General features: G+C 37.8%; 1 long non-coding RNA gene across 2 annotated transcripts in view; it reads left to right on the forward strand.

Annotated features, from left to right (window-relative positions):
- LOC121659118 overlaps positions 1–21,342 on the forward strand; it is an 89,474-nt gene that overhangs the window by 890 nt on the left and 67,242 nt on the right. The gene's annotated exons all lie outside the window — the stretch shown is intronic.

Genomic DNA, 21,342 nt, shown 5'->3' on the forward strand with positions numbered 1-21,342 from the left:
GAGGGGCGGGGCGGGGCCGCGCGCGCTGCGGCGGAGCGGCGGGGGCGGGGTCGCGTCCCAGCGCCCCTGCGGGCGGCTCGGCACCGCGGCCCCCTGCTCCTGCTGCCCCTGCTTGTCTGCCTCCTCTTCCGCCCTTTAGGAGAGCTTAGTTTGCGGTTTGCAGCGGTCTCATGCAGGCTTTTATTGAAAACCGTAAAACAGGCTTGACTTTAGGTTGAGGTGCTGAAAAAACCTTGAGTTTAGGTTTAAGATTCGTGTTGCAGTCTCTTTGTCTGAGAGCTGCGGATTCGGGAGGAAAGACCCCAAAACAGCAAATATCCAAAGAGTTGGCAGTGTGGGAGAGGAGCCGGTTAAAAGGCCAAATACTCACACGCACTGCGAGCGATGCTGATACATGTGCGTGCAGGACTGGATGATACGAGACAAATGCACGAATCCATAAAACCTGACAAACGTCCAATATGTAGAACACATGTTTCGCATTTTGGTTACATGTGTTTCGGGTTTAGATTTGAACAAAAGACAGGTCAGGCAGTTGCTACCCTTCATTTTTTCATTGTAATGAACAGGAAGCTTGCCTGTCTACTCAAGGGTAACTGGTTTCCTACTCTTTCTTTGTAGGCTGTTTATTTTCTCTAACTCACATCTGTTTTCCTCCTTAAACTCATTTTTATGAGAACAGAAAAAAAAAATCCAACTACCTTGTCATCAAGAAATCTTACGTCACAAAAGTGGTCAAAATAGGTTTGAATTCCAAACTTATTTTCATTGTATCTAAAGAATAACTGAGCTAAAACTTTAATTTTTGACAGTTGTTTACATTTGCAAAGCTAATATTTGGAAAACCTTTGGAACTGCAAAAATACTCTCATGAATACTTAGATTTCACAAAGGCTAATAAATCACTAGGAGTTTACTGGTGGGGCTTATTAACAAACAGCATCTCTTAACTATTGTTATTTGAATACATTTTGTACTGCTCCTTTACTAATCCATTTCCTTAATTTTCCATAGAACTTTGGTAGGGACAATAACAGTTCTTGTGTTACTCTATTCCGTGCTCTGTTTTCTTTCTGTTCACATGATCTTCTTAACTTGCTGAGCATTGTGTCTTCCCACCGTGTATTTCACTGACAGTTTAATGTCTTTGAACACTGGCAGATGTGGTCTGTTGCCTGCATGAGCTGAAGATACATCAGCAGTGCTATTCTGTGCTAGGGGATACCAGTCCACTGCTGTATTCTGTTGTCATCTGCATAGGCAGGAGAACATCAGCTAGGTTGGTGAATAAACCAAGACATTTGGGCCACTGGTGGATTCTGGTTTCTCCTAAATGAGTGTGGTGTGTGAGATGTAGCACAAGTTCATATGTGGGAGTCCTGCTGAAGAGAAAGCAGTTGCCCACAGTAGAATAGTGTAGAAAGCTGAAATAACTAACTTCTTAGAAGCATAAAGCAGGATTTGCTAAAGCATGTAATTCAGAGTCTTCTATTTAAAATGACAAATTTTTTATGCTGTTTATTAAATCAGGGAGTCCCATACTTTGAATCAAAAAAACCAAGAACAGTTGATACCTAACCTACAGCCAGTTTCTTGTCCATATGAGGTGCTAATTTGATTTCTGAAAGTGTTGAATGTTACTCTCAGAAAAAAAAATTAAAGTGACTTTCCTTTTTGATGTAAATAGCTTAATCCAAGTGGTAGTCTTAAAACCACGCAGACACTTTTGTGGAACTTGCATGCTTTCTGAGCTGTGCCTTTTCAGTTTTCCGTAATTTCCTACAGCTCACTTCTGCTTTCAGTTTTGTCTTGCAGTCAAGTCAGTAGGTTTGTCTGCAGGGTCGCACCAAGGTAAGACTGTATTTTCAGTAAAGGTTTGAGTCAGCACTGTCACAGGAGGTCCCCTGCCCTCCTCCTCATGTCAGTGCAAGCATTTGAATAGCTGCACAAGGAACCTGACTCAGAAACGGAGCCAGGTAAAAGCAATCCTACTAAAAAAGATGGGTTAGTTTTAACCTAGATCAGGTCCGTGATCTGCCTCATTATGTAGGGTGTGAAAGCCTGTGCTTGCACAGCGGAGGAGGCAGTGCAGGGGCTGAGATTGAGCAGCAGGAAGAGAGTACTTCTTCCAGAAAGCTTGGCTTGTGGTAGTTTAAGTTGCTGAAGCCTGAAATTCAGTTTAACCCTTTCAGTAGATGACAGACACAAAGCGTGTTTCTGAATTTCCTACATTTCAGTTTGTGTGTCAGTGTTTGTCTTTAGCAGTTGTTCTATTTGTTGTTCATGCACATGAGTGGATGCATGTACGATAAATACATTTTCTTCTAGTTTACACTTTACTACCTGAAAATGCTGCTGTCCTAGGGTGTCAGTAATTGTAAGAAGAAACATCCTGGTTAGATAGCAATACCGCCCATTTTCCCTGGTACCTCCAAACACTCTATGTTCTCTCTCTATAAGGTTTCATCCAGTTTTCTGTTATAAAGCAAGTCACCCCCTTTCTCTGTTCTTCCAGTTGCTAAGCAGCAGCTGTTCTCCCCATTAGCCAGCCAAGTATTTGCATGAAAATAATCACTCTTGAATATATAACTGGTCCTAATCATGCACAGCTAAACAGCTGTACAATCAAAATTTGAGTATTAATAGTATTACTTATCTGCATAACTGATGACTGTCTTTTAAGTTAGAATTACTCCATAGAGTAAAGTCAATAAAGGTTTGCCCTTTTTTTTTAAACAAAATGCATGTCAGTTTTTATTATTCTTTAATGCTTACTATGTAGCTACTTAAAAAAACCTGGTCACAAAATGATATCTGCAGTTCACAAAAAACTATAAATGCAAATATAAGCAGACACAGAATCATCTAGTGACTGAACATGATGGAGGCCAAGGGAAAAGCCACATTTTTCAAATATCTAATTATAGTAGCAGAGTGCAACAAAACTTGATGATGAAAGTTTAGACTATGACACAAAGGTAAAATTTCCAGCAGTACATCTTACCTTCAAAACCCACTTAGTTGTCCATGTTTGAGTTCCTATTGATTTCAAGGATGTTCAGTATTTCTGATGCCTATGATCTGAAATCTTGGAGTGCTCCCTCAGTCTGAGGATGCCGTGGATTTATCCAAACTATTATTTCAGAATGACAGCTGAGTGTGGCTCACATATTCTCAGGTGCTGTTTTTTCAGATGACACAAACACAGTGTCTGCAGGGAGAAAACCTGGATACATGGACGAGGAGTGATATGTGGTCCATCCAGTTGGTATCCCAACCTAGACAGTCAGACTGTCTGCATTACACAGGAAATTTATTTCCCAGTGTGCCCCACAGACTAAGTGAAATGAAGAAGGTCTGAATCTTCACACTGAAGTACTTGGTACTGTATAGTTCTGGACTGCCAAACCTGTACTTGCTTTGTCATTTATGAGAATCCATAGTCCTGTGTTAGACTGTAAGGCTCCATACACACCCAGTGCAAGAAGTCCACATGAGAGTTCTGACAAGCCTTGCTTATACTCCAGGAAGTTAAGCCCACTAAAGCCAGAATGTGAAGCAATAACATGCATGCCCATCAGACCAGCTGAAAGTCAATTACTCTCTGGTATCCACGAGTTGCTCAATTCCTTGTTGTTCACACGCTGTCCTTAGATTTTTATCTGATAACATCCAAACTGCCTCAAAGTGGCTCTTGGGCGGCTGAATTAATTTGTAGGGGTAACAGTGTTTTGGAAATAATGCTTAAGATCCTAATTAATGAGGTGTATTTGTTTGTTTGTTTGTTTGTTTGTTTTAATTCTCAATTACTAGCTACAGGCTAGGCAGTAGGCTCTGAAGTGTAGTGCAGTCACACATTTAGTCAATGGCATTACACCAGCAGTGTCTTGTCACTAGAAACCTGATGGGAAAACTAAACTAGGTCTCAATTATGAAAACATTAGAAGTATCAAAGCAGTCTTTTAGCAAAGGCTCTTAATAAACCTATCAGGGCAAGAACAGTGCCATGTGATTGGAAAGTAGCAAGTGTGCTTGAAGGAGAGCCCATGGGTATTGTATGGGACATAGGAGACAAATTATAACATAGGGTATGCAAAGGTGTAGAAGTAAAAAAAAAAGAGATATATCTCTGGTGTAGTAACATTAGATTTTATTGGAGTAACTGTATTTTTTTAAAAAAAACAATTTTTTTGACAAAATTAAGTAAATTTCACAAAATCATCAAGGCTGGAAGAGACCTTCAAGATCAGCTAGTCCAACTGTCATCCAAGCACCACCATAATCAGATTTAATCTGTGCTTCCTATAAAGATTCAGTATAGTGTCATATGAGAAATGAAGGAGGATGCATAATGTAAAGAATTGCTGATGGGAAGTTCTGATGGATTGTTTTGAGAGAAGCACTATAAAACCGGAAGTTGGCTCCCGGTAGAGTCTGCCCATTTAATGTCTTTAGTGCAGTCCTAGTTAGCATATAAATAAAAGTTGCTAATAACCTTAAGTTTGAAGGAGAGCAGCATATCAAATAAGATCCATAACTTTGGAGTTAAGGAAGAAGAAAAAATATTTAAGCCAAAGAACACTGTCAATGTAGAATGATTAGACATAAACTGGAAATTAACTTCCCATGACAGAAGGTTTCAACCCAGTGGAAGAATGGATTTCTTCTCTCAGTGAAAGCAACAGGGCAGAGCATTTTAACAAATTTTAATACAGAGATTAATGAGATTATGGAAAGGGTTATATGATGTTTGCTGGTTATTGCACATGACTGCACCTGATTATCAGAATTCTAGAAGGATTGTATGCAGATCCCTGAACATTTCAATAGTGGTTCCTCTAATCAATGCAAACAATTTAGCCATTAGGAGAAATGAGTTTGCATCATCATTGTACAAAATACATTGTATACCATGGAGGTGGTACATCTTTCTGTTTCAGAAAATCTTGACAGTAGTGTACTAGTAGTATAAAAGGCAACCCTTTTACAACATGCATCATGGCATTATGTATATGTTCCTTTCTGTAAATGAGTTGTGTGTACAAACTCACATACATAATCTTTATACGAAAATGCAAACTACCTTTGACCATTTTTGTTTCCTGAGTTGTATTTGCATTTAGCAACTTATGTTTCTAACAGTTTTGACTGGAAGTTACCCTTTGTTGTTGTTTTTTTTGAATATAATGGGTTTTTTTCCAACATTTTCAGGTCTTGCTGTTGCCTTGTATCAGAAAAAACCTGCCACTGAATGTGCCTGCAGGAAAAAGCATAAGTATTCAAGAAAATTATATAAATTGAAATGTAAAAATTAATAAAGAATTACATGTGTAACAATGTAGAACTACATTGTAGAATTTAAAAATTTGAGAAAGTGCAACACATGCATCATGTAAGAAAAGGGCCAGTAAACACTTAATTGTAAAGATGAGACTCCTGATCTGCTCTTTGCTGACAGAATTCTACATGTCAAGAAGTGATTGAGGTTCCCTTCCATGCTTGGAAAGTGACCTATTGTCAAGAGTAAAATAATTATATGATTGCATAAGGAATTCAGTTTAGTGTAACAAAAACACATTGCTGGGGAGCAGTTAACAGTATAACAGTAAGTGACATTTAGAGACTGTATGTATGACAGTGAGAATTTCATAGATGAAATTTGATTAAAATGAACTGATTAAGTCTTAGATAATTGAGGAATGGTGCTGGAGTTGTTGGCATTGCTGAACCAGCGTAATTTAAAAACCTGCTGTCTATTGCTTTGTACTAATGACTAAAATTTGGGAATGGACTCAAAAGAGAAAACAGTGTTTAATGACATATAACATTTGAACATTAATACTATTTTGGGAAATGGTATGTTCAACAGAGTTATTGGCAAGTAGTGGAGTATACAAAGAAAAGTGGTTGAGCATTTGAATAGCTTTTTTTTAAAAAAATCAAAGTAATAGGTTTATTTTTAGAAGAGAGCTGCCAATCCCTCCATACTCTGAAATTTCTATTCCACACAATGCAGCTCAGGTAGATGATTGTAAGAACTGCTTTTAAACAGGCAAGTGAAACATAATTTTTCATATTCTAGTTCTGATGAATAGCTGAAGCATTCGGTTGAAAGTCTCCATTGAGAAATATGTCTGGTGTGAAGAGAGTTAGCCCAAATGGTTCAAATAATAAGTAATTAGAAAGATGTCATAATGGAAAATTTTCAAGTACTGTAACTGCCAAAAGCCCTATCATTCTTCTATAACTTGTGTAGCCAAATACACATGGGTATGTGATTATTATTTGAATTTTTTGTTGTTCTAAAATGGGAAATGTGTTTCTGTGAATGAATCACAGAAATGGGGCTGGATGGTAAGGAGTGAAAGCCATTTAATTTTAGATGCTAAGTTTTTTTCTGCCATGTAGTCTGACTTATGGGAGGCATTCCTCATTCATGCATCAGACAAAGTGAAAAGCTTCAGCGCAATATGTAGATCACAAACAGCCATCTGTTAGCCGAAAGGAAAGAGGAGTGTTGCTATAAGAGTAAACTTAAAATGTTTTAAAATTAGCTTAGAGATGACAGAGCTCCATTAAATATTTTGTCCATCTCTGTTGGTATTGGTCCCTGTCATATATGAATGTATACATTATACAATATATATTATTTCAGATGCCTGCTATATTTTTTTCTATTAGGACAATTACCTCTAGTTTAGAACTCAGTATAGGCTTTCTCTAAGTTCCTAAATAAGTATGTATATAGAACGTTTTATCACTTCAAAATAATTATTTTTCCTTCTTGGGATTTGTTCCTTTGAAATGATTTTCCTGATCAAACTGAATGTTAAGAAAAAAGCATTTTGAACTTTTTACTTGCTTAGCTTAAGCTAAGTAAAGCAACACTTGTTTAGGCTTGTAACATTTCCTTTTGATTTTCTAGCTCCCAAAGAATTTCTGTTATTTTTATGTGAATTCCATCCAATTTGCATAGATCTTTCTTGTCATATGCCTAGAACTCATTGGTGATTTCCAGAGTTGTAAAGAGTGTGGATGGAGAATTTATGTTTTATGTCCAGGCAACCATATGACCTCCATTTGTAGGGCAGAACTAATTACTTGGGAGTATTGATGTTTGGTCCACCAAGACACTCGCAAGGACTCTGTTGGCTGTCCACAAATGAAGTGTTGCACAGTCTGCCTACAGCTGTGTACAGACAAACCATTACCTTCCTGCTCCAGGATACAGTGCTTCCAAGTATGCAACTCAAATCTAAATTAGTCTTTTTGTTGGTACTCTTACAAATCTATTTGTAGTTTCTGCTTGCTTGTTATTCTTAGATCCTTTACAAATATGCCTTTGGGGTATTTCCATCCCACTGAATATATTCCAGAATCTGTTCCAGAATATTTCTCTCAGTCTTTTCCATAGCAGTAGCTTGCTTTTTCTTGTATTGAGTTTGATTTTACAGTTTTCTGGCTGCATTTTAGCCTCACTAATTTATGTTGAAGTATCTCAGTGTCCTCAAAGTTGCCCACATTGCAACCTCTCGGGGAGTAATGAAGCTGTCAAATAAAACAAGGTCTCGCAATGGTTCCTGTGGCACTACAGGTATAGATAAATTACTGCTTTTCCTTTATTCCAGTTTTATCTTGAGCCCTATAATATTCACTGTTTTCTTTAAGCTACAGAATTTTTACACAGTCCTTGTATCTTTCGACCTCCTGCTCTGCACTGTAATCTATCCAGCACATCCTAAGTGATTTTTGAGGTTTCATTAGAGTACCATATGCTTTTCGAAAATTGAGTTATTGAGTTATATATATATCTAAAGGGCTCCTTTGGACGCTGTATTTTGTTCTGGATTTTGAGGGAAGTGGTGGTGTTTGTTTTATTGTAAGCTAAGTATTGCCTAGTATTCGCTGTCCTTTAAGGCTAACATTTTCAGACTTGCTTGGTCTGAAATTAATGTAATTTCAGAGGTAATGCTCTTATCTAGATGTTTAAAAAACTAATTTTGTGGCTACTGAAACCTAGTTTCAAAAGTGTTCACTTACTGAATACTTTTTGCTAGTGTTCTTTTTTTTCTCAGTACTTGCACTGAAGGGATGATATTATTACGTTATTTTAATATTGAGATGGTATTATTATTATTATTATTATTATTATTATTATTATTATTACTACAGTCTACCAATTCTAGTAGTATCTGCTGAAGGATGACCCTGGAAATGCAGACCCCATCAGCACACAGATCTACCTCGACAATTTGAGTCTTGCAAATAAAATTAAATTTCATACCAATATATACTCATCTTTTTACATCTCAAAGCATGAGATAGGTACCACTGGAGATGCTAACTGGGGAAAAAACCAAATTTATAGAGTAGATCTGCTAATCTAATGTTATATGTTAACTGAAGTTAGGACAGATTGAAAGGCAAGACACTGTAATTCTGTTCCCAGATTTTGGGGAGGAAAATCATGTGTGCTGTTTATAAACACGTAGTCGCATACAGAAATTGGCTGTGTTCTCTCTGGAAGCTGTGCAGTTAAGTGACTGGGACTGGATTCTGTTAAGATATGGTGCATGTTTCCTGCTGTGTCTTGAGTAATCTTGCAGCTCTTCTGCTTAGAAAATCAGTGACACTTGTTTTTGTCCAAAAGCGGGACCTTGATGACTTGGCTAATAAGATGAAACAACGCTGTCCCCAAAATCTGTGAAGTATTAAGTACTATTTCCAGCCTCTTCAGACACTGCACCTCCACCTTCCTTTCCCCGTGCTACTTTTTAAGCTATTTTGTGGAGACAGTATTTTGTCCTGTTTTTCTGAAGACAGGACTAAGGCTTTTGACCTATTTAATTTTTAATCTCTAATAATTAACTGGTGTGTTTGCATTAGGACAGTGCTTCTTTGAAAAAAAAAGGTGAGTGAAAGTACTAATGCACAGGGGGAAATAGGAAATTATTATGCCGTAAAAATAACTTTGAGAGAGTCTCACATTGTTCAGAGAGGGAAGAGAACCTTCCAAGAAGTGATCACATTCTCAAACTCAGCTTTAAACGCATTCTTTATCTTTAAAAGGAAACAGAAGATAATCAGTCAGTAAATCAAGTGTAGTTGTGGGCTTGTCTGCAAAGCTGTAGCATTCTGAAATAAGGCATTAGGACTAGGCATTTGACATAAGAATTGTCAGTGCCTAGGTCTCTTGTGCCTTGAGAAAAATGGGTATGTCTTTCATTAAACAATACCTTTTCTCCATACCCTGATTTTTTTAATCTTGATCATTGTCTAAAGATAGCAGCTATGGTGGCTATTCTGGGTAAATCTTTAGCTACACATTAAAATCAGACTATATTTTTGTGCTGTAATGAATAAGCTTTTAAAAGCTTAAGTTTTTTTAACATCTATTTGTTTGAAGAGGAAATTGGATTTCTTATGAAAAATCTCCACCTTTTCTTAGTTGCGGTTGGAGAAAAAAAAAAGGCAAGTTTAAATACATGTTTTAGCTGCCACTGTTTTTTGTGATCAAACTTTCAATACCAGTAATCTGAGTTTCCCCTCTCTTGCTCCAGCCAAGGTTACTAGTCAGTTCCCTAATTTCCTCTTTTTCTTACTGGCACAGAATTGCTTTTTTTTTTTTTTTTTAAGTACTTCAGAAATTACTTCTTTTAAACAAAAGAAATCCACAGCATCCATGCTTTTCAAGCTTATCCTGAGTAGCTTTAATCTTTTATCACAATTTGGAAGTAATAGCATTTTTAAAATTAAATAGTTCTGTTTAGGAGTAAATTTCACTCAGATAAAGAGAAAATACAGCAGTAGTTGCCAAAGGGATAAAGTGCATTACTGGTAACATATGCTTTATTTCTTATGTTGTGACAGAAAAGGAGCTGAATGAGCATGTTATGGGCACAACTTTTCAGTAAATACTGTATTGTTGTTAGCATAATATATATCTATGTTCCTAAGAAACCAAAAACTTTGTAAGCTTATTTTAATTTAATCATTTATAAAATTATAACACTGCTACTTCCAAGGTTTAAAAATTCCAAATTATTTGGTATGAACTGTAGCATTAGAGTAGAATTCATAATTTCCTCCTTTGGTTCCTTTTTAATGTTCCTTACCGTATATTGCAACTATACTGTGAAATGAAAAAGGACTGCTGAGACCACTGCATTCCTCTGCCTTCCAGTGCTATCCCTGAGCAGCGTGGGAATGCTGCTTTGGATGGCTCTTGCTCTTATGGTCCTAAACTGCCCCCTGGCATGCTGGCCCAGGTGACGAGCAGCCTGGTGTTCAGGTTTGTTCCTTAGGACCATTTTACTAAATGGTATAGGCAGAGCAGCAGTGTCTCAGATCAGGTTTTTAAAACGTGCCAATTTGCCAAATTCAGAACAAGACCTTTAGGGTTATTCCGTTCCATTGACTGATTTCTTTTCTATGTGCTTCAAATGGAACCACAGAATGGTTTGGCTTGGAAGGGACCTCTAACATCATCTAGTTCCAAACCCTCTGCCAAGGGCAGGGACACCTTGCACTAGACCAGCTTGCTCAAACTCCCATCCAGCCTGGCCTTGAAATGCATTAATTACTTTTCATAACATCCAAATAAATGAGTAATAAGGGCCCCTGCCTAAAGGTCCTTTGTCCCTGCACTCAGTACTATGTATGTAAGCTATCTAATTATTGTTCAATGAAAAAAGCATAAGAAGGCCTAGGAAATCAAAGCTTCCTTATTCTTTCTGTCCTCCAAGTCTTCCAGTCATCAGCAATGATTGGCAAATTCCCAAACTGGAGGTAAGAGATGCTTTACATGCAACTACCTGCTGATGGAAGCATTCTCCTCTGAGTGTGCCAGGACTGTGAGACAGGAGAGGTTGGCTTGGTGTCCTTCAAATGGAAAGTCTAGAATCCAGTCTACTGTTGCCTCTTCAGCTGCTGTTGAATAATGCACCATCCTAACCACTCTGCTGCTACATAAAAGTATGCAACAAAGGTGTATGTCCCAAAGGAGGGGGAGATAACCACTGCCAAGACTTACTTAGTTCTAGAAAAGCTTACGCAGCAGATGCAAATTTGTGCCTGATGACTGATCTAAATTTTGCCAAGGAGAGAGACAGACTGAACAACAATAAATGTCCTGTAACCTATTGTCTGGGCTACCGTAAATGTGTCTCTGGTTCAAGCTTTTAAGAAGGCAGGAGTTGTGGTGCAATAGTGTCACCAGGTGCTGGTGTTGGAGGACTAAACTCTCTCAGTTCTATACATTCACCCATCTCGTTTGGGTGGGCAATAGCCGGGTTCTGCACACCATTCAAGTTGGGCATGAATGGCTACACAAAGGACCAAGTTCTGAAGAATTAGGTCAGTAGGTTTTACATCTAATTAGGCCTCTAATCCTACAAATCACTTACAGTTTTGCATTATTTTATGTTCATTGTGTCTTAAATGGAACTACTCATTTGAGTGAAGTTATGGGTGTAATTGCACACAGGATCAGATCTGGGCAGTAACTACCGTAGCACTGTTGCAAATCAGGTATCTCTGATGTTACACCTTGCCCAGACAGGGTGAAGGGGTAGCTGAAACTGAATATGTTTCTGTGAAATGGCTTGCACTCCATTACTGTACCTGTCCAAACCAAGCACTTCCAGGAAGACACATCATAGGGAGCATTTCAACTGTTAAGAGAGTCATAAGGCATAGATTTTCAATGCAAAAGGTCATGAGGCTGCAGTTTCACTGGGTAATGTGCTGCATTTGCATATACACATATTCAGACAGTTAATGGTAGTGCAGAATGCTTTAATGATTTTCATTTGCATCAAGCTGTTCTCACCTCTTAGGAACATAATGGATAAATAGAAGAGGCCTTTTGTTTGCTCTTCATGAAAGTTACCAGTGATTAAGTGCTGCTGAGGGAACAGACTCATGCTCTCATTTGAAAAAAAAAACCAAAACCAACAACAAAACTGCCCATCAAAGCTGACTTCAAAGTGACCTACTTAATTTTGATTTAAAATGGCACTTGAGTAATTTATTTTAATGTTATGCAGATTTCATAATTCAAAACACAGAAGTGGTCACTCAACTGAAAATACAGAAATAGTTATTACATCAGTTGCAAAATACTCATAATTTGTTAGGATACTCTTTATAGTATTGAATTACAAACAAAGCTATATACACTTAGGTTTTCTTCCAAATGGATTTAGCAGTCACGTTTTTTATTAAAAAATATGTCCAGAATAGTGGTAATTTGATACTTTTTGCACTATGCTATGGTGTTTCATAAGAAAATCCATGCCAGAGGCTTGCTAGAGAAAATCTTGTCATGATTCCATATAGGGTCTCCCTGTGAAAATCTTCTCCACGCCTACCTGGAGTATAAAGGTCTACAGACTTTGGACTATCTCTTGGACCCTTGCAACTCAGTATCAGCTTCTTGGGCTCCTCTGTCATGCATCAGCTCAAAAGCCCCTTCTTGAAAAGGGCTTAAAGGAAGTTATCTTAGTCTCTGGCTGTGTTATGTTTTTAGGCATTTTCTGAAGGATTTTGTGTGCAGTTCAGCCTCTTTCAGTGTAATCTTGAAAAAAATCTGAGTGGCTTTTTGAGAATAAAGCTCTGTTCTTAAATACCTTTCTCTCAGAATAGTCATGCTTAAATTTTTGTTCCTAATTTGTAGGCACACAAGTCACAATTTCATTGCCCTGATTTGCACATTGGTGCCTTGGTACCAGTATTTTTTATTATATTTTTCCAAATGTGCTAGAGTCTCAATTTCTTATGTCACTCTGAGAAGCTCAGCCAAGACACTCCATATCCCAAATACCCAAATTTCAGTAGTCTCCACTCAGGGTACAAGGGTGCAATGTTTCTGACAGCTGCTAGAATGAACAGGCTTTCAAGTACTTGGGTCTTTCCAGTTAATGATTTTCAGTTCTTTCAATTTCTAGCCCCTTGCCTTCCAGACAGGGATCTTGACTACTTCTTGTGCCATCCCATGCCTATCATTTAAATCAAGATATGGAACTTGACTTCATGTGTTTAGAATATTCTCCATTTTCACAGAATCAGTAGGATATTTGGGGAACACAGAATATGCAAATGCAGACCTGCTTAATACATAATTTTTATGGCCCTTCTGTTTTGTATTGGCTTTGTAATGTGTCCAGTGTTTGACTAAGAGGTAATTAAATTTACAATGAGAATATATTGGTCCCTCCTTCTCTTCACTGATTTTAATTCTTTACTCCTCCAGTTAATTTTCTTTTAAATCTGCCTTTGTATTCTCAGTGTGCCATGAAAAGACTAGTCAACAGCCTGAATACAGGGGCAGTTGAGGGAAACTTCTGTCTGCAATCAATCTCCCCACTACAGGAGGGGTGCTGGATATCCTTACATGTACAATAAAACTGGCTGAATTCAGTGACCACTGCCTGACCAGCATAACAATTCCTTAGCAATTTATGGCAGGTTTGGAGAACAAGGATTTAGGATTACATTCAAGAGGTTTGTGCATGCAAGGCTTTGACTTTCTTCGGTTAGAAATATGAGACCTGTTTGGAGTTATGTGTAATTTCAGTGTATGGTAAGATGCAATGTCTTCACACATGAAAATAAGATCCATTATTGACATTATATTTCAGTACATGTAGATAAAAATGTATTTTACATGTATTTTCTGTGTAGATTCTTTGCATTTTGTGTGTTTGTAGCCTCACAGTGGTCTTGATCATCTTAATCTTGGGTTTTAGTTATGCACTTACGTGCAACACATGGAAATATAGCTTACTAAGTGAATGTGACTGAGGGGATATTCCAGGAGCAAATCCTAGAAGTGAAGGTGAAGCATTTTAGCTGATGTTGACATAATTGCAGAAACTCCTTGCTGTAGTGGGAAAGGTTTGTTCAAAACCAAAAATATTCTTATGGTTTTAATTGAGTGGCAGAAAATTACTTCTGTGTGGTCGTCCCTGCTAAGAGTTTCTTTAAAACCAACATTTTCCATTTTTCCTTGTTTATTTCTTTTTTGGCTAGTGGTTGCCTCCCTGAATTGGATTTATAAACTATGCATCTAAGGAGGATAAAATGTTTTCTGAAGAATTTGATCCAGATGTATATTACTGTTTCAAGAAATATATTTTAAAATATTTAGGGTGAAGAAGGGTTTTTGGGAATTGGGGGGGTTGTTTGGGTTTGTTGGGATATTTTGGTTTTTTGGGTTTTTTTTAAATATCCTCGTTAACTTTGAAGCAGCCAAATTCTTGCTGTGTAAAACTCCAGGAAAGTCTATAGTATTTCAGCAGGGATTCATGTGGCCCTTGCGTTTTTGGACTGCATCGTGTTGCAAGCTCCTAAAATAGGACTGTTTGGACAGCTACAGGCTTCCCATCTTTTTGTCTGGAAAGGTTATAAAATGGAACAGGCAAGCTTTTCACTGAGCTGCTGAGAATGCAGTTCTGGCTATGCAATCAGGACTAAATAAGGAGCAAGATCTGCACTAAAAATAGAAACAGAGGCTGATCCAACTGCAGCGTGAGTTATAATCCTCACACAGCAAAGGGCTGGTAGGTTCAGCTGAGGACACTCAGTTACAGAGAATCAAATAAACTTTATCCTGCCCCTAAAAAACCATCATACCCTAGCTGCTCTAACCAGATTTTTACCAGTCAGCAGAACTATTAATCATGCCTGCAAATTATTTAACATGTTTTTTCAAATGTAGATCTCTTACTATTATTATTTTATTAGAGAGAGGATTATATTTGTGACATAGTAAGAGAGAAATGTGGGTTGGGTTTATGTAACCGTTTGAGGAACGTGGTGGAAAAAGACACAGAGAGATTTACTGCACTTTTCCTCTCAGCTGGGTAAATACGTTCTTATCACTGCTTTGTGCCTTAAGCTAACGTGTCCTCTGCCATGACGCGAATCCAGCTGGGCACAGTGAGCTGATCTGGGTATCTGGCCAGGCCTGGGCTCTTGTCACAGTCTGTGCAGTTCACAGTGTGTGCTTTGAGGGCAGTTATTCTGCCTATTTCAAGAACAAAGTACAGAACTGTATAGTTCGTTTCTGCCCCCTCCCCTCTTTGTTGGTAAAATAGTTCAGAACATACTCATCTTTTATTTGTGTATTTTCACTTCCCACTAACACATACCTCATAAGCTTAAGCCAAACTTGCCCAGGGAGTTCAAATACATCCTTTGATACAGAATAGATTGCTATTTCTTATTTGTTGTTAGGAACATTTGGTTATTAAATATTTGGATTAAATGAACACAGCCAGCTACAGCTATGTTCTGCTTGCTTTCTTTGCCTGTTCCTGCATCTCTCCAGGCAGTAATATGGCAAGCATGAACAAATTTTCTGTTACTTCAGTCTTAAAAGGCAGAGAATCTGTAACAGACTCTAGTAATTCATCATAGAATTCCAATTATTCTAAATATGATTACATATGAAAATTTTAAATAGTAGAAGACACCAAATCACTCATCTACTAACTAAATGTTTAAAAATATTTTAATTAATTTTTAGTTTTCAATTAGCTGCAGAATTTTTACTGAAAATACACCCTGTTCGTGCATTTTTTGCCTGTTAATCACAGGTGTTGCTCAGTCAAATTGGAAGACAGTGAGTGGAGGAGAAACATCTGGGTCATTTGACACATGCAAAAGCTCACATAGCAGTGGGAGTAAGTGGAATAAGACCAAGGACAGAGGTCATCAAACTTGCACAGGCCAAGAGCAAGACAAATAAAATACTCTGTGTCAGTGAGTCACAAATCAATGGCTTGGCTGCATTTTCCTCATTCAGTTCCCTCCACACCATAACATGAACTACAACATTCTCTGTTTCCAGACTCCTATCCCAGCACCCCTATCTCCTCTCTTCCACACCCCATACTGAGTGCACAGCTAGCAGAAGCTGCGAGCAGCTGCCTTGCAGAAAGCCAAGCTGATCAACACCATCTTGTAGCTGGGGAGGCAGCAGCCTCATTCTCCAGCTGAGTTCAGAGGCCTTTTTCCTTGTTTTGTTTTTGTATTCTCATTATTTGTGCTTATATTTGAAGATCTATGTTTTCTGGGGGGAAAAAAAAGGAGTGTGTGCAGTCCAGGAGGCATAGAGAAGGGACGTTGGGTGATCACTGCTGTAAGTGCTTTACAGTGAAATATGTGTATCATTGCATTTTAGTCATTCAAAACTTACTCTGATTGTCTCATTTTTGACATAAATGAAATCTTTATAAGACTACGTAAGGTTTTGCATTAGTTTAACAATGGGTTACACACACCTAGTTTTTGTGTACTGTTAGCTATTTGAAAGAAATCATTTGGTGTAATAAAAGCAATATAAGCCTGCAGTGCAGACACAGTAATTTTAGTGAATTTATTAAAAGTAGTTAAATACTAGTATCAGTTAAGTGATTACTCTTGAAAAGTCACACCCAATACAACAAAGAATTGTTTAGATTATACATAGAAAGAGGGAAATCCTTTTAATAACGTATTTTAGGTAACTGAAAGTTGCACAAAGAGGAAATGGCATTGCTTGAACTCAGTTTCAGCCCACCCCGAGGTTTACATGAACATCATATCAGTTTACACTGAGTCTGGTTCTAGATTAGAGAACAGTGGTGGTGAACAGAGCATTATAACTGAAATGTTAACAGGTAACTCCAAAACTACATATGAACAGGTGTGAGATTCTACCTTGCCTGCCTCTTCGCTATTAATTCTGAATGTAATAAAAACATGGAATAATTTCTTAAGTCCTTACACATGCAGAATGAATAAATCCAAATTAAGAATTTTTTTCTTAGAGAGGATTTGTTTATTTTTTATCAGAGTCCTTTTGAAGTACAAGGGAAGGTCACAGCTGTTCTCTTCATTCACATGTAGTCTAATAAAACAAACAACATATGTATAGGTCACAGGAGTTTAGCACTCAGAACATAGGGATTTGTATATGATTTTGAAAACTGTAAATAACAAACGACGCTTAACCTTTTTAATTCTGCCCATCAACCTGATTTTTTAGTAATGATTTGTGTTGGAATTAAGGTTTTCATATATCACAATATTCAGAAAAATAAAAATTCCCCCACCAAATGCAAGATAGCAAGGTCCACATTACATCCTCAGTCTTAATTCCAATTGTCATAATTCTTATAGATTTACATAATTACTGCATTTGCATAATCACTTAAGACCTAGATCTGTGCTCCAATGAAAGCAGACCTGAAACCTTTTCCTAAATAATGCTTAACTGCATTTTGTACTGCGAGGATACAGGACTGACCTCAGAAATGGGCATATTGCCCTTTCCTTAGAGCATGTTGGCATCTGGGCACCTGAGTGAGTTTGGTGGGTTAGTACAGGAGCATCCTAATGGTCATGAGCAGTCTGCTGTGGTCCTTGTGCCATAATATATCTGGAGTGGATAGGGCTTGGGGAGGAGGGGCTATGGATTATACCATGTTTGCTCATGGGCCAAAGGGCTTTTGGTTCAATTACAGTTTGGATGCAGCTGTGGGGGTCTCTTTTACCTTCAGAGGGGTGCTTTCAAATAGTGAGGATTAAAGTAACAAACCCCAAATGTATCAGTTTCTTGTAAGTCAAATGGGAAGATTAGCTGAAAATTCACATATACAAATCAATGTGTCCTTCCCCTTTTAAAAATTCTTCTTGTTGAAGACAGTGAGCTACAGAAACCCATCAGTTTGCACATGGTCACATGGATATTTGCTTTTGAACCAGGCAGTGAATTTCCCTTTGACTTGCCCAAAACACAGAACCCTTACCTCTCTTTTCACTCTAAAAATTCTGTCAGTTTGGGGAAATTATGCTTGCTAGACTGAAACACTAGAAAGCAGATAAGTATTTCAGTGCAGAATAGGTGGTTGCTATTGTTACATGATAGTATAAATTAATTCATTGTAGGAAATAGGTAACTTACAGGATATAGGTCAGGTCTTGACACCACACAAGTCATGACAGAAAGTTACGGTCATCTGACAGTTTTTGGATGGCCTCTTTACAGTTAAGTCAGACCCTTAAACCAGTTTCCAGTGGACAAATATCTGAATCAGAAAGGTCATAATGATTGTGAGCAATCTTATATGGCTTCATGTCAATAGTGTGAGAATGTGGCATTACTCTCTGTGCCAGGAAGAAATTAAATTATGATATTTGCATAAAATCTTTTTTTGTGTTGTGCTTAGTCTGCAGAATATCTGCTTAAAAGATTTCAGTAGATACTCCCAAACACAGACACGAAATCAAAAACAGTTGAAGGTGTCTTTTCAAAATAGAGTTGCCCTGAATGGACATCTTCAAGCACAAGCCAACAAGGCAGTGATTTTCTTGTTTCAGGGATAGCTGTTTCCTTTTATTTTTTCCTGTCAGTCCTTCTAATTGGCAGATTACTTGGCAAAATCAAGTAAGACTCAGCAAAATTAACCTTTTAAATAACTACTTGCCAAAAGAGTCCTGCTTTCCAAATATCCTGAATAGATTAACTGTAGAACTAATGGACTTCCAGCATTTGGACCCACCAAAGAAAGGAACAGTTTGGTATCTGTAGTTAAAGTTATTCCCTCTCTTAGCCTGCATGCTGGATAGTGGTTAAGAATAGGAAGTGCTGCTTTTCACTCATTCTTGCACAATCGTAAGAAGATCTCATTTAGGCAATTCTAATTGGCAAAGAAAATGAGATTTTCCTCCTAGACCTGTGAAGTATCTTGAGTACATTTCAGAAATTGCTACATGATGTTTTAAACCCTCTTCTGGCTTTGGAGCAGTGGCCAGTCCTGAAAGGCTGAAAGAAGTTAACTTGCAGCAGTCGATATTCAGTATCTTTGCCCGCTCACTGAATTCTTGAAGGTTCTTGAAGTGTACATCTAAGGTAAATATGGTAGTTCTGCTTCAGACTGGGACCTGTATCTGGAACCATCAGCTCACGGAAGTCCCTATCCTTGACAAAAGTTTTATGCCCTTAATGACTTTTGGCCATCACTTCAATGACAAGAGAGATGGAAAAATCAAGATGATCCCTCTTCTGTAAATGGATACAGAGCATTTAATTCAATCCTCCAGTTTCTGTCGACGATGGTTACGGAGCTCCACCTGAACTAGAGGATTCATCTTTCTGTATTCTTCTGTCAAACCACATGTTATTGGAGTCAGTCACCTCTTTACACTTGGAATGTAACAACTGCCCTGTTAACTACAAAAAGTGAAGTATTTTAAGATACTTGACTTTTCTTACCTAGTTATTGCAGGCTGCATTCTGTTTTAAGATTGTTATAGCAATTCCAGGTAAAGCATTAGATCATACTCTGTCAGAGCAGCATCTGTGCTGACAATTTCAGCAAGAAAATTATTTATCTTAGACATCTACAGAGCATCATCCTGAAGCTCTGTCTTCCCAGTTCAACAGATGTTACATATATTAACAACTCTTGATGGGTTGCACCATAAAGTGCTGCTCCTATTGCAACCTCTCAAGAATCTGAGTCTGGCTGGGAAGGAACTAATGATTGTTATTGAGTACACTGTGGTGAAAACAGGGATATATGCTGCATGCGATTAACTGCTAGGAGGAAAACAGAGAATGAGTTCCCTGTCAGTAATGATGAGCGTTAGATGCGCACATATCCCACACAGCCCCCATTCTCTTTCTGTTGTGCTCCTGCCCACTTGGGATTCTCACACACAAAGGCATGCTGAGTGTTCTATTGTTCAAATTAAAATCTTGAGGTGCCTCAAGGCTTACATGTGCTATGTCAGCCCTTGCAGTCCCATAAACAAACATGCAACTCCAGCAGATATGCATATATACCTCTCATTGAACTCCTGGTGCCATATCTTATCAGTCATTCAATCCCAGGAATGAAAAGCTTTCCTACAGGTTCTTTGTGCAATGAAAGTAGCAATACCAGATAGCATAAGCATGTTCAATCATACAAAGGATAAAGTAATTTTAAAATGCACACATAAAGCAAGAGTACCTGAACAAACAATATTTGAAACTGTGTGAATTACAACTTTTAAGATATTAAACTCCAGACTTTGAAACTTATTAATGGAATGTGGCATCAATAAATAGCTTGTTTTAAACCTTTGTCTGTACAGCGAGTGTGCAGTTCTACTGTCATGTATAAAATTTAAGAACACAAGCAAAATTGCCAACAAACATCACCAGGCAAACAGTTACAAGACAACAGTAAACCATCGTCCCTAAAAGCAAAAATATGGACCAATCCACAATGAAATTAAAATTGTCAAGAGCACATCACATTTGCTCTCGAAGAATTCAGTACATTTCCAAATCATAGCCAAACAAAACACAGGTAGACATCTGTCTGCAATCTGCATAGTTGCAGGATGTGTCTTCTGCCAATTCATCCCTTAAATAATGAGTATTTCTGTGCAATCCTGTTGTTGTCATACATTATATACAATGGCTTAAACTTCTCAATATCTCATAAATAACAACAGTAGACTAACCTGGGGATTAGACAGTGCAAAGCCTGATAGGAAGATAAGGATTCAGGAGACTAGACAAAAAAAACATAGAAAAGACTGAAAATGAGAGAAGAGCAGAAGGGGAACAAAACAATAAACTCTGAGAAAAGTGTCAATGCCAGTAAATGTAATGTCCTATTCAAGTAAAAAAGAGTGAAGCACTGATGGAAACAGGAGGGTGTGTTCATCCAAACCCATTATAGGAAAGAAGGACAATTATTCCTCTTTTGTTCTTTACCATGTTTTAATACTACTGTATAAAGTCATGCATTTTAACTGTTGAGGGAAAGGTATACCTAGAATTTAAAAGCAAGTATTTACCATAAGAAGAGTCATGAACCACAGAGATAGGAAATAATGCTTGTGGTCATTCCTAGAGAATTCATGGGCCTTCTGAAAACCAGGGATCAGATTCAGACTTGACTCCCTCAATTTGGTTAAATAAGCCACAACTGTTGCCAGCAGGTTTGTTTTCTTGTGAGTCAAACTCCAGCCTTACCTTTGCCCTTTTGTCTCAGTGGAAGATCAGCGTGTACATATGAACACAGAATTATTTTCTTTTCCATAATGATCAAACCCAAATGTTATTTTACCTTTGCCAGCTCTGTGTAGGTGATGTGCCATCTTGCATATTTATTTTCCTGGAGTGATTCCCAGAAGTATGCTATGCTTTTTCTTGCTCATGTCTCACTAGCTTTATTTATGAGTTGTGTACACCAGGTTTTCAGTCCCCGGGGACAGGGCTACAAAGGAAATCTGTGGATAGTATTTAATTCATACAAGCATGAGACTACTAAAAAGGCAGCTCCAAATGATTCACAA

Source organism: Corvus kubaryi, unplaced genomic scaffold (genome assembly GCF_017639235.1).
Source record: "Corvus kubaryi isolate FWS band 111438036 unplaced genomic scaffold, C.kubaryi_AGA036_p1.0 split3-73, whole genome shotgun sequence".
Classification (NCBI taxonomy): domain Eukaryota; kingdom Metazoa; phylum Chordata; class Aves; order Passeriformes; family Corvidae; genus Corvus; species Corvus kubaryi.